Here is a 17,548-nt window from a genome sequence, read left to right on the forward strand (position 1 = left end):
TGACTGGAGAAGACTAGATGGTGAATTATTCATTCTAGCAGGGCCATTCCAGGTCACAAGACAGGAGACTTCTTATAATCTTAGACATAATAGAGATCGAGGATGACAGAGTTCTGTTAAATCAACTCATACTGCATTCAATTCTTCAGAACACAGCACTGATAAGACATTGGTAAACCCAGGAGAGAAACATCTGAGATGGATTGTCAGGTATCAGAGAAAAGCAGGTCAGAATGCAAGCCTGTTTTTTAAAGCTATTTGTCCAGAAGACCAGACAAAGGGAAAATATTGTGGAAGAGTCCTTCACTTCCCCTGATTCCATGCCACTATTATTAAAATGACAATCAGCATATTTTTAAGGTGGAGGAGAATGAAAAAAAAATCAAGCCCATGACTGGATTTTCGAACATTTTAAGTGACCATAAAGATATTATGTATGTCCAGAGGCAATTTTTGAAAATATAGAAAAACAAAATAAAGAAATGATCTTTCCTCTTACTACTCAGAAATACAAACAATCATTAAGACTTGGTGAAAATATTTTTGGTCTATTTCATGTAGAGATGTGTGAAGTTGATAGTAATAATACTCTAAAGCATATATATTGTCCCCAAAACTGGATATACATACATATATATATACATATATATCCTCATATATACATGTATATCCTCAAAACTGGATCTTTATTATAAATAGGCTTTATGACCTGGTTTTTTTCACTGAACATTCTTAAGTATTTTAATTACAGTGTCACAGCGTGCTAAATTTATCATCACTATCAAAAATGGCTTAAGGCACCAATGTGCATATTATATAAAGGCTTTAAAAAATCTTGATAAAGGATCAAGCAATTTCCCAGCATATGAAACATGTATACCAAATCTTAGTTCTGTAATATCCACTGCAGTATCATTAATTGTCTAGAAAAAGAAGACAAGTTCCATAATCCCTGTAAACTTCAGTTTCCTTACCTGTAAAATACCATCGTATTGTTTCAGGTTCCTATCCTGCATAACTCAGTCCTTTTGATATAAGCAAAAATATCAGTTTAAAGGGGGAGTCCTAAAGTGATACAAACATACCATAAATATTTTACAGTACCTTAACATATGTAAATGAACATTCATCAAGCCTATGAAATCATGTGAAAGCCTTTTATTTTCTTTCTTGCACAAACCACATCGATAATGTCTCTGTAATTTCCAGTTTTGCTTTGTTTAACAAGAAACAGAACATGCAGACACGTGTAAAGCAGGCTAAGTGTAAAAACCTTCTAAATTTTCTCCCCATACTAAATTAAACAGCAACTTGTTTACTGAATGCCTTTATTAAGACTTTGTAAATATTCAACTTTGTTTTCACAAAAACAGTATCTTTCTTTCCCATCTATATATTATCACTTTATATAACATTTAGTCAATTTACATAATTTCGACAACAAACACATTTGGGAACAAAGCTCAAGTGGTCACTCTGAGTACATCCCTCTACCAAAAGTGCACAACACTTCAGTATTTTGAAAGAAATGCCAAAACTAACAACATCCCCTTCTGCCCTTCGCTCATCATCACTGTAATCTAGTCAACGCTCAACCAAGAGCAAGCAAAGAGAACCTCAAAGTTGAGGGTTTGTCAGGCTAGTCCTAACAGGACTTGAATATGAGGATCTGGCATAAACCAGATGCAGCAAACCAAATGTACTTTCCAGAACACAAGACGTCTGGCTCCAATGATAAGTTACCATCGGACACACTGGATCCCAGAGTCAGATGACACCATGTGAACTCACAGGCCAGAAAAATGTTGGATCAAACAAGCTGAGTATCAGGAAAGAAAGACACTGACTGGGAGCATTCAATATTAGGCTATGCTTTTCAGCCCAAACTATCTGCTTTATTATCTCTGGGAGTTTTCCTGTTTACATGTGTAAATGGCTGCTTCGTGTCTTCATTTCTCCTGTCAGCCACTACCAGGAAAGGAAGCACCCGTGAAAATTTAACTTAAGAGAAATTAAAAAACTGCATCATCCTGGCTTTAATCAATTTTTATCACCATCCTTCTCTATCTCAAGAAATGTCTTTCTTGCCACCAGGCTAAGTAGAGCTGTTTTCTATTCAGTTTTCCCTGCAGCAGAGAGGATGACAGCTAGCATAGGGCTGCAATGGGCTGCATTTTGCGAACATAGGAAACACAGTGCAAGAGTAAGTAGAAAACTTAATGGTCTATAAGACACAGGATTAGCTGCAGACACAAATAATCAGCAGAGGAAGTGTCAACAATGTAAATAAATAAGAACAGTATGAGAAATGCAGTCAAAATCCTTGAGAGCAAGAGCTCTCAAGCTTGTTATGGATTTCTCTTGTAGCTAATGGATGTTGAAAAGTCTGCAGATGAATAGAAGTTAGAGTCCTAGGACCAGAGTTGCAACTAATAAGTAAGGAATGTCCTCCAAGAACTATTGCTGAAGATTTTGTGCGAAATGCCTGTGAGGTAGCAGAAGAAAGAATGAGAGAAGAGAAGTTTCTTTATAGGACAATTTGGAGCAAATAACTGGATTCCAAGCCGTATTTGGGTCATGTCAAGTTAGTTCAGCCTTCTTATGATCACAGTTCCCTTTAATAATCTGTGAGGAAGCTACAGACCTCAAAATAGTTTTGCAATGTCTTCTAAAACTATATGCACTTACCATGTGACCCATAAGTTGCACTGTTGGGCACTTATCCCACAGAAATGAAGACTTGTCCACACAAAAATCTGTACACTAATGTTCATAGCAGTTTCATCCACAATAGCCAAGAACTGTGAACAACTTAAATGTTTTTCAGTGGGCACATGTATAAGCAAGCTGAGGTACAATCCTACTGTACCACATATTGCTCAACAACAAAAGGAAGTAAATTTCGGATACATTCAACAACTTGGATAAATCTCCAGGGACTTAGGCTGAGTGAAAAAAAAATAATGAAGCAAATCTCAGAAGACTACAAATTGGATGGCTCCCTTTATATAACATTCTTGAAATAACAAAATTATAGAACTAAAGAACAGGTAAGTGGCTGACAGGGAAGACGGATGGCAGGGAGAGAGGTGGATGTGGTTATAGAAGGAGTAGTCAGAGGAGACTTATGATTGTGGACAGTTCTGTACCTTCATTGCGGCAGTGGTTACATGAGTAAGTACATAGCACAACTGCATAGAACCCTCCCCCACACACAGGTACGTGTGAAACTGGAGAAATGTCATTAAGCCCTGTAAACCTCAATGTTAGTTTCCTGGTTTTGATACTGTGCTATAATTACGCATGATAGTACCATTAGTCTCAAAACACAGAACCTCCCTCTACCTGTTCTGCAACTTCCTGTGAATCTATAATTATATCAAAATAAAGGTTTTTCTGAAATGGTTGGTCTATACATACTGATATGGAAATATAACTTTGTATCATTAGAATCAGCTGTCAAATAGAATTGTGGTGTGATTCTCTTCTAAGGAAAGAAACTGAAGATATAAAGAGTAAAAAGTGAAGAAAAAACAAATTCTAAGTTTTTACTTGATATGTTTCTGTGCTGGTTGAATTTTTTTACTTGATATTCTGTACAGTTTGAATTTTCTCACAGTGTGAACACCTTACTTTTATCATTTAAAAGGAAAATAAGAATGATATAACATTTTTTAAATCTATGGACCTTCTCCTCCCCCCCCCCAAATTCATATACAATTATGTACAAAATTTTAGCAATCCCGAAGACCCTGAAGCCCATCCATGGGTCTTCTAAAGGGTATGTGGGCCCCTGACTAGGCACCCTCGCTTTAAAAAAAAAATGATGCCTGCAGTCGTGGAGAGAAGTAGGATCAGGGGACCTATTAAATATATTCTGTAATCACCATGGGCTCCATTTGCTATGATGCCCAGCCACCCTCAAGTGGGAAATAAAGATTCATTTCTTTGTTTCTTTGTAAGTGACTACATGTGGAACTCTGAATTGCGACTTTAGGAACCACACCAAGGGTGATCATAACAAACATGAAGGAATAAATTAACATATAAATAACTTATTACTAAGAGTACTTAGAACAACTTGAGGAAATAGAATGGTTCTTTGAGCATTTGTTTAGTAGCCATATTCCAGGCAATATGCAAGGCACTGGAAATAAGGCAGTGAGAAAAACAGGCTTGTTTCCCACCCAGAAACTTCTGGGTGCCTAGAGGCATGGGAATGTTCCTGGCCTGCTTAATGCAAGGCATCGCATCTTGTTGAAAATCTTCAGTATATAAACAACGTGTATAATTGATATATAAGGGTTATGGAACCAGAGTAGAAATGTTTTATATCCCTCCTAAAAGAAATATAACACATAAATACATAAAGAAACATCAGATAGATGGAGAGATAGATATAGAGAAATAGAGAAATGATAGATAGATAGATAGATAGATAGATAGATAGATAGATCATAGATAGACAACCCACTATCAAATAGCTGTGTTCATCCAGAACCCTTTCAGACAACCACTAATTTCAATCTTTGACTCAAACATGGGAGAAAAAGCCAAATGATTCCATAATCCAGACAAATAATCTTATATTAAAAAAACTTTAAAGAAAGTTTGGTGGAGAATTAACAAGAATAGGACTGATAGAAAGACATATGATATATTAAAACACTTGAAGTTGAGAAGTAGTATAGAATACATATGGCTAATAACCTAATAACACATCCTGCAGCCAGACCACCTGGGTCGGAACTCCAAATCTGCCACCTAACAGCTCACTCTCTGTGCCTCAGCTTCTTTTGAGGACACGTGACAGATTGAATGAATTCAAGTTCTATAAATGTATTTGTCAAATAAACTTTATAGCAAGCATTTATTGGGCTGAAACCAAATGTTATAGGTATTCACAGAAAAATATTCCTAGGAAAGGAGTTATTCAATGGGTAGGAATGCACCACGTGGTGTCATGGGTAGGTGCTCCTCCAGACAGAATCCAGGCAAGACCAAGGCAGGAAAGTGAGAACAGGTTTGAAAAAACCTGTCCTGGAAAAGTGTGACAAGAAGACAGAGGCTGGCAGGGGGATGGGGAGACAGTGCTTGGCTGGCTCAGTCGGTGTAGCATACAACTCTTGACCTCAGGGTCATGAATCAAGCCACATTGATCTCTACACCATATTGGGTGTGGAGATTACTTGAAAATAAAATCCAAAGAAGAAGGAGAAGGAGAAGGAGAAGGAGACAGGGACTGGCCTGAAGGGGCAGATTAGAGGCTCAGCAAAAAGAGACCTGGTCTGTCAAGTAAGGATTTGGGTTTTACTTGATAACTAATGCTAACCCCTTGAAAGATTTTGAACAAACAAGAAAACTGATCGGTACTATGCTTTAGGAAAATCAACTTGTCCCATGATTGAAATGAGTAGATGGGAAAACCAGTTATAAAACCATTATATAATAAATGGTTATACACCAGGAGAAGTATAAGCAAGGCCAAAGCAGAATGATGACAGTGAAGAGGAATAAGAAACAGAATAAAAAATAACTAAGCAGAGAGACAGAGAGATTGGAAAAATGGCTAGGCCAGCAAAAAAATAGAAAACTATGAAAATAGCTCTCAGAAATTACTATGTGCCAGACACGCTAGGCAATTTCCCATAAGTTTTTGCAAGTAGTATGCCAAACAATCAAATGAAAATAACCAAGGAAACCGGTAAAACTATCCCTTTGTTTACCCATAAGAAATCGAGGCTCAGAAAAGTTCAGTTTTTTTGCCTAGGTCATGTGGCCAGTGAGAAGCAGAATCAAGATTTGAACCCAAAGCCCCCTGGCCCCAGGCCAGATTTCGTACTATCTCCACTAATCCATGCTAGTGCCAGGGATGGATGGGGAGAAATTTCAACTCTGTGTTTGGATACATTGTTGGATCTCTGGATGAATTTTTTTCAGCAGGCAGCTAAAAAGACACAGGCAAGTGTCGAGGTGGGGGCAGGAGGAGCGGACATCAGGGTTGGAGAATGGAATTCAGAAGCTTCACAGAGGTTTTGTAAGGATTAGTGAAGTCACTGAAGTGAATAATCAATAACAGATCATTTATAATTATTAACTTGCATGTTCATGTGCTGGGATGTAATCATGTTTGTCTGAAGAGCCAACACAGCAGTTTTAAAGGGATTCGCAAACAGAAGAAAGCTGCTGTTCTCTCCAGTAAGCAATATTTTAGTGGCAAAACACCCTGTGAATGGTTTGTGAGTACAAAGCAGCAAGCATGTGAATAGCTTTTTACAATGTCACGTTCTCTTCTTCCACTTGGGAAGGAAGCACAATGCTACCATAAGCAGATACTAACAGCACAGATGCTGGCGCTGATGTGAGCATAAATGCTGCCCCGCACCAAAAAAAAAAAAAAAAAAAAAAAATCCCAAAGTACCATGCCTGCATAAATCTTATATTTTTATGAATCACTGCTATTATGGCAACCACACACTGCAAATTTGTGTCTTAGGATGTGAATGGATCTTTCTTGATAGTTTAGCTTATCTCAGGCTCCTCATAATTTATACTTGTCCATGTATCATATCCAAACACGGCTTTGCTTCCTAGGTTGCTTGAGTGGCAGCCTGTACCCCGGACAGCCAAAGCGCAAAAATAGAGTTTAATTGTAATCCAGAGGAACAAAATCTTTCTGATGCCCCTGTTGCCATGTTGTAAACATCCGGCTACAGATTCAACATTAATTTTTCCATTTCTTATCAACAGCAGTTTTCCAGAGCCAACAAATATATTCTACCATTCAATTTTATGCTTTGTAAAAGGTGACCTATACTTTCTTTTCAAATGCAGTTCCTTTAATGAAAATATTGTAATGTCAGTCCATGCAAAGCAAATGCATATTAATATGCGTTTACATCTGTCTCATATTAATATTCATGCCTGAATCCACATCCCTACACAAAGCCAATTTTCTGACCATCTGTGTGATGGCTGGTGGATGCAATGAATAAATTTTATTTGTGAGGGGAGTGATAAATCATGTATCTTCAGTTTTTCACCCACAATCTTTCCTCTTAGGTGCAAAAATGTTTTCATCGTGGTTTGGAATATTTAAGTAAACGAAACAGATTAACCCTTTAACATTCCTACAGTTACTGACAATTTTATAAAGGCCATGGAAATGCAATCTCAACACCTCTAACCAAAACTAGGGAGAAGAGACTATAGATTTACGTGGTTGGATTTGACATCTCTAACTCTGATGTGAGTTCCAGTATCTTATAATAATTTTCTGTGGTATTTAAAATGCACCTTAGCTGTTCTGAAAAGCTTCACAGATGAAGAGAAGGCCTTTGCAAAAAGGGTATATTCCTGAAGAAAGTCTTTACAACCATCAAGTATCTTAAATCATATGAAGTGTAACCATACACAATGGAAAGGTTTCAAACAGGGAAAGTTTATCAGTATTTGGATAATGATCTTGGTACTTTACATTTTATCCAAATGAAATATCAAGATTTCAGCAGTAACAACTTGTTTGTAAATTTGGGGATCTTTGGGGGAAATATTGCATCCAAATCTTAAAAATAATCAGGATCTGAGACAAATGCAGTTAATTAACCTGGCAAACAGAGCCCAAAAGGAAGGATTCGATTGAGAAACAATCATATCATGGTAGAGAGAGCCTGAAAAATATTGCACACTGAAGGAAGAAGTATCATCTGGTGGCCTGGATAATGAAAACTGTGTTGAGTGGTCTAAGACGGTTTCCTTGCCTCTTTCTGGAATGCTTCCTATGAATTCGAGATGATTGGGCTACTAGATTGAATCCAAACCCAAAGTTTCCATCCAATTTAGTTTACCTCCTCTGAGTTAGACAGGGCTTTCCTAAGGTCCCTAAGAATGTCACAAACAGCACAAACCATACCTTCCAGGTCACAGCAGAAATAAATTGGAACTTAGTGTTCTCACTTACAAGCTGCCAAAAGTTTCTACATCTGCCATAGCAACACTGAACAGAGTGACAAGGTCAAACAGGGACCCTCAAAGCTATCAATATACGGTACATACAGCCCCAGTTAGCACATAGATATTCAAACCACAAATGGAGCCAGTTCAGAGAAATTTTGTCCCAAAGAAGCAACAGTTACTGACTAAGCACCTGCACCCTGCAAGGGGCTATGCTGTCCCTTAGAAAGCTGACCACTTAGCTGGTATGAAGATAGATGCTCCCACAAGAAGATTCTCAGCCACTAAGTGGGTGTGTGATCAACCTGAATTGAGTATGACAAAAGCAAGTTTTAGAACGTTGATATTTCCATAAGCCCAGGAAATCAAGGAAACTCACCAAGAGGAATTTGAATTCAGTCTTGAAGGCTGAAAAGATTCAGATGGTCACAGAGAAGAAGTCATAGCAGATGGGAGAAGCTTTACAGAGCCCAGAGCAGGAAGTATTTCGTTGGGAGGAAGCAGGAGTAATGGGTGAAATGGTGAGTAGCCTCCCCTGGTTACATCTTGAGAATTAATGTTCAACACTGTGGAAGTGAAGAGAAATGATTTTGAGTAGTACACATGTAGGCATTAAATAATATTGAATTATAAAGTCAGAAAAATAATCTCCTACTAACTCTGTTAATTCTCCTAATTGCCTCAAGAAGACAGTCTCAGTTTGGTGCCAATATATCTTTCATACCACTCTAGTACTTGCTAAATCTCTCATTTTCACAAAGAGAGTCAGCCTCAGGCCCAAAGTCTACAGACTGGAATTTGTTTGCTTTCAGAATGTTGGTTTTCAGTATTACTTTATTCTATACCAAGTAGTATTTACCGGGCTTCCATTTGTGGTGGTAATATAACATTTCCTTTTAAGGAAAATTTATTTAAGGCTTTTTTAATTTGTTGGTTTTTTTATTTTTTATGTTTATTTTTATTTTTTGAGAGAGAGTGTGTGCACACACGAGCTGGGGAGAGGGGCAGAGGGAGAGAGATAGAACCTTAAACAGGCTCCACTCTTGGTGTGGAGCCCAACACAGGGATCGATCCCACAATCCTGGGACCTTGACCTGGACTGAAATCAAGAGTCAGATGCTCAACCAACTAAAAATTAGTTGTTTTTTAAAAGATAAATAGTAGAATCAGTGAGTGTGACCAAGAAATGATGAAGGTTTGGAGAGGACCAATGTGACACAGTAACTGGCAAGACAGAAAGATAGCTTGGACGCAGGCCGGAAATGGCTCAATATAGAAGCTGACTGGATTAAATTACAGCCTTTGATTTCAATTCCATTGGTAATTCTATGTATCTCTGTTTCCCTCATACATGGGCATTGCTGAGGTTATGTTTGTAAAGTCTCTTCCAGGCCTAGAATTTTTCAAAAATATATCTAGATGTTTTCATATAAAGGCGAAAGAAATATTACCTAAATAAGAGATGGAGAAATACATAATAGGTCACCAAGCCCTATCCCTCACTGATTTAACCTAAGAGATAAAAACATAAAATACTTCACCAGCAGCAAAAGGATATTGCTTTCATTATATCACCCAGGATTTCACACCATATACTTAAGTGTGATTTAGCATAATATTGATACTTGTTTATATTTGCCACCTACCTATTTCACAGTGATGTTGTAAGGATTAGTGATATAATATTTCTTAAGCCCTTTCGGCTCTTAAAAGAAAATATGCACTATAAAATCAAGGTAATAGTAATAATAGTCATCATCATAATAGCAACAACTGCTCATGCATTTTCAAACGTGGGCTCTGTGTTGATGGAAAGGGAAATTAGGCTGCAAGCTAAAAATGCGTGCCTATCAGCTGGTTAGAACGCCAAGACTTCGAACGGGATAATAGTGTTACTATCTACAGTTACCAAGGTCTGGAGTGAGGTCTGAGATTCTGCAGTTTAGCCACTCCTGGGTTGCTGATACTGCTAGTCTGAGGCCACACTGTGAGTAGTAAGGCCTTAAACCACCACTCTTCCAGGGTCAGACCTAAAAGATATGCCATTGACCATCAGCAGATTTAAGGAAGCATGTCTACACTCATCTTGGCAAATCTGTCACTGCTGCTGAGGCCGCCCCCATTTTTGCCCCTTTGTGACTGGTAGTCTATCTCCATTGTCCAGTTCACCACCTATATGAAAACTCTCTCTCCCATTGTCTTCCTCTCATTCCCAAGCCAGACATGAATTCTTTAAGAGCAGAAACCCATCATATTTATTCTAAAAACTGATCACGAAGTTTGAGCAAAGATCTATGTTCGAATTGACTGGGTGGCTCAGTCAATTAGGCATCCCGCTTCAGCTCAGATCATGATCTCTCAGGTTCTTGAGTTCAAGCACTGCATCAGGCTAGCTGCTATCAGTGCAGAGCCCTCTTCTGATACTCTGTCTCCCCCTCCCTCTCTGCCCCTCCCCCACTCGTCCACATACTCTTCCTCCCCCCCCAAAATAAATAAACATTAAAATAAATAAATAAAAATTAAAAGTAACAAAAAGACTGGGATTGGAGGAGTCAAGCCCTGGGTTCCTGCTTCCTGAATCTCTTCAATGTGCCCCACAGGGGGACATGGCTCTTGGAGATCTGGGGTCTGAACAGTCCCTTGTGAGCCCTGACATCAGGGAGCCTCCACCACTGAATGGTCTATGAAGATTGGGACCACAATGGGCTGAAGACCAGAAGCCCTACCAATTTTTCCAGACTGCACAAGCCCTCAGGTTCTTTTACAACCTCAAGGGAGTCACTGACCAACCCAAGACCAGATAAGGTAGGGGCTAAGTCTTTTTTAATGGGATGAGGAAAAAATTCCTTAGTGTGATTTTTTTTCTTGCATTAAAATATTATAGGAAAGTACACATACATATACATGTACAAATATATGTGTATATAAGTGAAACTCTGGAAGGATATACTCCAACATGTCAATGGTAATTAACATTTTGTTGGTTTACAAGAGATTTTTTTTTTGTCTTCACACATTTCCATATTTTTCAAAAATTCTGAAAAACACCTAAGTTGCTTTTAGAATTAGGAAAAGAAAGTACCAAAAAAATGTCATTTTTTAAAATCGAGGCACATATTTTATTCACCTTTTTTATATACAGTACCTAGCACAGTTATCGATCACACAGCAGGTGCTCAAATAAATAACTAAATAAAATAAACTATTAAAAGGCGCTCAAATAAATGATAACTAAATAAAATAAACTATTAAAAGCCCATGCCATAATGGTAAGTTAATACAATCACCGTGGTATAAAAAAAACTGTACATGCACATATGAAAGAAAGAAAGTTATTCTGAGATAGATATTCTGAGAATATCATTTTATATAAGACTATCAAAATTATGATGAAAGAAATATCATGTGAGTGTTAAACAAAGGCAATGTGGGCTCAGCGACAGTGGCCTTGATTTGGAGACAGAGGTTCTGCTTAGGTCCCCATGTTACCCACTAAGTACATCCCTTTGGTAAGTCACTGCCCTTTGCAAACCTCCAATACCTCATCTGTAAATATAATTTCCATCAACTTAAACATGGCATTGTTAAAATCAAACAAACGGCAGAATGTGAAAGCAATTTTGAAACTATGATGTACTATACCAGACTACTTATCTCTAGAATATGTATTTGGCAGGATGAAAAAGAAGGACTAAGAATACAGCTAATTCTTTTAAATTATTTATCCAAAAAAACCCCCAAAACTAGTCTTACTGTTTTAAGCTGTTGAACTTTGGGGAAATTTGTTACACAGCAAGAGCTAACAATACAAGGATGCTGAAATAAACTGGGCAGTGGTTTGAAAAGACCTACTTGAGGAGATTATATTTGTTCTGAGACCTAAAGAACATGAATGAGCTCTGCAAACAGACAAATAAACAAAACCCAGCTAAGTTAAAGGACCAGCCAGCGGAAAGGGGAAGGGACCTGGAACATTTGAGAAGCAAACAAACTTTTCTCCCCAGTCTGTTCATTGATTAGACAAGTCTCCATTCAGCCCCTCTACTCCATTCAGCAGTCTCCTACTGCTGGCAATTCTTATTTCCCGTTCCCTTCTCTACTGCATTTGTGCTTTTTCCTTCTGGTGTTTCTTAACAGAATTATCAGCATTTGGGGTAATTCTCCATAGTATAGGATTACCCACATATCACAGAATATTTTGCAACACAGGCCCTTCCCCTAAATTCTCAATCTCCAGTGACAACTCCCGTGAGAATCTCACGTGAGAACCCAAACCTCTCTCCTTCCTCACTTTTCAAAATAGCTTCCAGGAAGACATTATTGTCCCCGGTTTAAAACTCCACGATCTAACCTACAGAAACACAGAGTGGTAATGACTAAAAATACTCTTGGGCACCAAAGGTTGTTAAATATGAAACTTCACTCCATCACTTATCAGAAATCAAACTTCATCTTTCTAAACCTCATTTGTTCATTTGTTAAATAAGCCTTCCAAAGATTAAATGAAATGTCATATGTAAAATAGCACAGGCATGGCACATGGGAGCTAGTATTAAATTATTTCTCGTGGCCCAGCCAAATCCCTCTCACTCTTTCAAATCAAACTGAAGCCAGATCTCTTCCAAGAAGCGCTGGTGGCTTCACTTACCCTCTTTTTTGAATTTATAATGGATGTGTCACCAATGGACACATTCCTTGTAGGTAGGTGGCACATGATGGCTATTGTTCTCTATGGAAAGTACAAGGGTATCCAGTGCAAGATTTTAAGCTATGTGGCAGTCTTCCTTTTCCTCTCCTACAGACCACAGTGATGGAAGGTCTGCTTACCTTTCTGCTCTTCTAGACCATCCTTTTCAGGTGTTTCCCCTTCAGTGTTGGTTGTAGAGTTGGACAATCTCTACATTGCCCACCCCTTCCTTGTTACCACAAAATAAAACACGGGGCCTGATAACCCAAATGTCAACCGCCTAGGTGTCTCCATAAAACCTTCTGGCACTGAGGAGGCAAAGATGGTGTAACAGTCTTAGCATCAGTTTAAAAAATGCTCAAGCATTAATTAACATCAACCCGGGATCTCAGGACTCTCAAAAGAACTCTACTTCCCCAGTCTCCCTTTGCTTGGATTGTCTGCTTTCAGTGACTTCTCTCGACCCCTGTTGTGTCTTGTCTCTTTCAGTCACTCTCTCTTCTCCAGCCCATATCCATACTAATGTGAAATGTGGCTCCTGTGTCCTTTTCTCTGTCCTACAAATGAGGGAGAAGGCAGAGCTTTGGGAGTGACACGAGAACTTCCAGACAACCAGCATAGCAAACACCTGAAGGCTTACTATTACGATTCCTGTTAGTAACATTCCACCATCTCCAATCTCCTGAAATTTGCTTTCCTCACTTGAACACAGTGAGAATCACCATGGAAGAAAAAAAAAGAAATAGAAAGTGTATGGAGTAAAAAATATTCTAAATTTCTTAGCATGGACCCTAGACCTATCATTCGGACTCTTTCTCAAAGAGCATCAAAGCTGTGAATCAAAGACTTACCTCCTTTTTCTTGTTGCTGCTGTTGTTGTTTCTCTAAGGGATTGCCTTTTTCCATGGCTGCCTACCCTACATTGGATTGAACCCTTAATTTTTTTAAAGAACTATGCCCACTGTAATATGAAGATGTCAATCAGAGATGTGAACTATTGTCTTTGTGCATGACTACCTTCCTCCAGTGTGTGATTGACATTTCCAAGCACCTCCACACTAGAAAGTCCCACTTCCAAGGATTCCAAGGTTCACCTACCCTGACTGACCCCTACAGCATAGCCTTACTTCCCCTGAGAGATTAGCAAACTCTTTACCAATCCCCTGCTAGATTACCAATCCTTTGGGCCATACACTCACAGTTTTTACATTTTTGTCCTGTGCCCCCCAATACCTGGTCCCAGTCATAAAAGAAGGCTTTAATGTCTTTATTGACTGATTGATGGTTGAAACCACACCTTACTTATCAATCAGTTTTTGCTTTCTTTATAATTGACCTCATCCACAAGTACTCATGGCAAAGGCACCATATGTTAGTGCTTATGTTGGACTAAATAAAGAAAAGAAATTTGGAAAGAGCTTCACACATCATCTGGGTAATTATCCTGTATTTATAATAGAGCAGCTTAATGTCCCTGCATTAATAAATGACTCAAATGCTGCTACAAGGGCTAAGCATGATTATTGGAGCTTATTACTTAACCCACTCAATTTAAAAAATAAAAAAAGCCTGGGATCTGATATGGCAGAACAGAACTTAAATGTTCTCTAGTTTCAGCAAGGAACAAAGCTATTTACCGATGTGGGGGGTGAGGAGTGGTCAGCTGGGGGATTCTAGACTTGTCAGTTACAAGAGCCCTACAGACAGGGTGGTTTTGGGGTCTGCTTGGTTCCCTGCCTCGCTTCCTTCCTAACATTTGAACCTAAATCCACTTGGGCCTTTACTTTAAAATCTGGCTCCACTCCAGCCTTGGGCACCAAACTTGTCCACTTGCCCTAAATTGAGGAAGGACAAGGAGCCTTATGCTACTAGCTTTATTCTGGTTTCCAGTTTCACTCTGGCATTGGTGCCCTAATTCCGAGATAAATAGGTTTCTAAGTGGCAGTATCTTGCCCTACAAATAATTCCCAGCCCCCATGCCCACTGGCCGAAGTAGAATTTCTACCCCCAAACTCCAGGATTCTTGGGACCTGAGAGCTGGATCACCCTATAGGATCTCCTGCATTGCACAACCCTGTGTTGGCTACTGCCCCTGAGCAACTCTATGGCAAATAATTTGCCTTCCTGGAACCCTAGAATGCACTTATACTGTCCCTGCTTGGGTTTGAAAAATCTTGAATTCAGGCTGAGCTTTTTAAGGATACTTTTCCTATCACTTCTTAGCTCCACAATCCTCCCCAACATGTACCTAAAGTTCTCAATCCTTAAATCAGTGTTTCCCTAACTTTCATGCATCATGGCACACATAGAAGATAAAATGTGCTCCTTTTTTTGAAACATAATTGACATATAACATTAAAGCAGTTTCAGGCGTACAACATAATGATTCAATATTTATACATACTGTGAAATGATCACCACAATAAATCTCACTACCATCCATTGCTACACATTGTTACAATTTTTTCTTGTGATGAGAAATTTTAAGATCTACTCTCTTAGCAACATTCAAATATACAATACAGTATTATTAACTACAGTCACTATGCTGTACATACAAGATTTGTTCTTAAATTGTACAGATGTTCTTGTCAAAGGCTATTGGACCAGGGAAGGGCCTCCAGCCACTTCTGACCTTCTTTGGCTACATTCCAGCTGTGGGTACCTCTATTTGAGTGTGCTGGTAACCCATCATGGCCTGCTTGCATGCCAATTGTATGGACAGTGCAGCCTTAAGGGGCTAGCTGGCCCCTAGTGTGGTCCACCATTTTAATAGTTTACTTTTGGGTCAGCCTAAAGTTTTCAGGCTTTCTTATCTTTAGCCCTGATTTTCTCTGCAAAGCAATAACATTTCCATATTTTATACCAACTCAAACAAAGATGTGAGGGATGCAGATAGAGAAAGCTTGACTTCTTCAAAACCAAGTTGCCCAGTCAAAAAGGCTTCCAATTCAAAAGAATAAGAACCTCAGGGCTAAGACAGAAGACTGGAAAAACACACCTTCTCTCTTTTCCTACCTTTGATTACCCCATTTGCCACCTACATTTAGTGCTATACATATGTGCCTTTAAATAATAGCTCCCAAATATTTAGCACTTATTTTATGCCCAGCAATGTGCTAAGCTTTTTCCAGGCATCATCTCATTGACTCCTCACAGCATCGTCAAGGCAGTAATAAGTTACGCAGTGCAATATGCTCTCAGACCTTTCATGGTTCTTGACATCCTCCCCTCTCCAGAATCTCAAAGAAACCTGAGAGGCTCCCACAAACCCAGAAAACAAAGCCAGATCTCCAATCTCCCATCCATATGGTCATAGCTGCTGCTTTATGGCCCAAGCTCACTTTGCCCAGATAGGGACATTGACCCCCAAGGGTTCTCGGTGGAAATAGACATGGAATCTTCGACCTAACAAGCAAACCCTGTGACTAGGGTCCAGCCTTCCATGCTGCCATTCCCTCTGAGGTCCACTGTGAGAGAACAGAATACAAGTATCCACTACACCAAGATTCTGCCAGTTATAGAGGATCTCTCTCCTGTTCTTCCTTCTCTTACCTCTCTAAGGTAAGGTTCTTCCCTCTCTTCCCTCTCTCCTAATTCCCAGGCCATTTTAGTATAATCAGCTTAACAAGTTTAGGCTTTCACCAAAGACAGGAAGTGAAGTTCCCTTCTGACCCAAACTTATCCTAAGGTAAGTGAACCCAAGGAGTGGTCACCTCCTCTTCAGGCACAGGAAAGGCAAAACACAGGTCATATCTCAATAAATGTTCCTGCCACAACAGCAACCACTCAATGTGGTTAAATTTGGCTCTGTTATCTTTTTCTACCAGTGGCATCTCTTTATCCCTTTTTCGTATTTTTGACTTTAGGCATAGGTAGGAAATATTCCTCTTGGTCTCAATCACATCAAACTAGTATAAAAAGGAAACTATCTTAGCTTTCTTTCTTCTGGTCCATCAAATTAAGAAGAACATTATCTGAAGTACCACCACAAAAACAAACATAAAATAATAGCGACAATGCAAAATAATACCCTCTTTCTATCCTATGTATATTTCTTCTTCCTGCTTGGCTCGTCCCAACAAAGAGGTTCAGGAAAATGAGCTAAAAAAAAGTACAACCAATTCTGCTTTGAAAGGATTCTTGGCAGTCTCTAGGTTTTGCCTTATTTGCAACCAATTAGGTCAACGTTGATATCATTTTTAACCACTGATTTTTCTGAAATATTTATGACATTAACATAACTGCACTGGCAAGATTTCCTACAGGTGCTAACTCTTCTCTTCCCCCAATTTTAAATAAATCCTCAATTCTCTTAGTCCCCAAACAGCCCAAGGTATGCAGTAGCAATTGGCTTTAATGACATAGTCTACATCTACCTCTCTACCAAGGCATGGACAGTGCATACACCCTTGAGGTTATAAGCTTGTCTAGTTATGAAGAAATGTGGCCCTAGTTATATTTTCAGAGATCCCACATAAATAATTCTTGGCTGCAAAAGAAGCAATTGACTCCTCCCTCTCATGTTCTATCCCCTCTTGCAATTGTAGGGTTATAAACTCCCTCTTGCACGAGGACAGGGTCTTTGCTTGTCATGTTCATGCTGTATCTCCTAAGCCTAGAATAGTGCTTTACCTATAAAAAGGGCTTAATAAATATTTGTTGGCTAAATGAATGTTCATGTGAACAAATGAATACACTTTATTAAAGGCTAGAAGATTAAAATATCCAAAGAAGATTCATATCCAAAAATTAAAAAGCTGGTGTGTTTAGGTTTCTATGAAATCAACTCTTAAATAAAATTGTTCCCTGCAAGTTTGACACTTCAAGAAGGTCAAGAGAAAATATCTCCTCTCCTTCCCAATAAATAAAACCTTTCACCACCTGATACCTGTAATACTGAAGAGG

At 38.8% G+C, this 17,548-nt stretch overlaps 1 long non-coding RNA gene across 1 annotated transcript in view; it reads right to left on the reverse strand.

Moving 5' to 3' along the window:
* Positions 1-8,343: 8,343 nt before the first annotated feature.
* The window catches only part of LOC120221640, a 76,913-nt gene continuing 67,708 nt past the window's right edge, over positions 8,344-17,548 (reverse strand). Inside the window, exon 3 of the long non-coding RNA XR_005525852.1 lies at positions 8,344-8,519. This is a non-coding gene — a long non-coding RNA (uncharacterized LOC120221640). The remainder of the gene's footprint in view (positions 8,520-17,548) is intronic.

Source organism: Hyaena hyaena, unplaced genomic scaffold, assembly GCF_003009895.1.
Source record: "Hyaena hyaena isolate Hyena2069 unplaced genomic scaffold, ASM300989v1 scaffold_794, whole genome shotgun sequence".
NCBI lineage: Eukaryota > Metazoa > Chordata > Mammalia > Carnivora > Hyaenidae > Hyaena > Hyaena hyaena.